Source organism: Cephus cinctus, unplaced genomic scaffold, assembly GCF_000341935.2.
Source record: "Cephus cinctus unplaced genomic scaffold, Ccin1 Ccin1_scaffold0068, whole genome shotgun sequence".
In the NCBI taxonomy this organism is placed as follows: Eukaryota; Metazoa; Arthropoda; class Insecta; order Hymenoptera; family Cephidae; genus Cephus; species Cephus cinctus.
In genome coordinates this window covers 302,215-303,120 of record NW_014332811.1, presented here as the reverse complement: position 1 = coordinate 303,120, position 906 = coordinate 302,215, and positions in this window count along the sequence as shown.

Below are 906 nucleotides of genomic sequence, written 5' to 3'. Positions count from 1 at the left end.
GTTGGACTCAGGGGGTCGGCAGGACTGGCATGGGACGTTGCTGATAGATTGCTCGGTGCCCCCCCACGGACTCGCTAATTAAACTCGCTACGAACTACCTAGGTGCGTTCCGCTCGTCGACGTCGACGTCAGGCGTCGGTGTCGAGCTCTCGCGTGTTTCCTTTACCATTCCGAGGACCGAGGACGTTGACGAAATTCACGCCGGGAGACACTCGTCCAGTTTCGTCTCTTTCTTTGCTTCCTCTTACTGTCCCACTCGCCTCCCCTCTCCCGCCTATTCTCCCTCTCTCTCTTTTGGACCCACCTTTCTCTTCTTCTCTCCTCATCGTCCTAATCTCCCCGTCTCTCTCTCTCTCTCGGCTACTTCCATCCCCCCCAAATACTGAGGTCTCTAACGGGTGTCTCAAAAATTAGCTACCTCTCTCTCTCTCTCTCTCTCTCTCTCTCTTACAAGTCATAGATTCTCAGACAATTTGTTATCGTCAATGTCCCTGCTATCAAGGTCGTCGAGGATGTCACCGACCGCGCATAATCCAAAGATAACGGTACGCTTCTGGCGTTAAGAGAATATAAGGGTCGAAGGAATAAGATAGAGAGCCATGCATTATAAACAGGGCCCATAATAATATAGATGATTTCAGTGCGATTAGGAACGCAAGCTCGAAAGAGACAGCCCTTCAGAGGCGCTTACCACGCGTTCTCGAAATATTCAAAAGGGTGGAAGGGAGGGAGGGTGAGAGAGAGAGAGAGAGAGAGAGAGAGAGAGAGAGAGAGAGAGAGAGTAGAGTGAATGATAAGAGGGCTGAGGGATGAGGGACAGTGGAAGCCTCTCATCGTCCCCTCCAAATTCCCCCTCACTCTCTTCTTCTCCTCAGGCCCTTTACCCCCCCCCCCCCCCCCCCACCC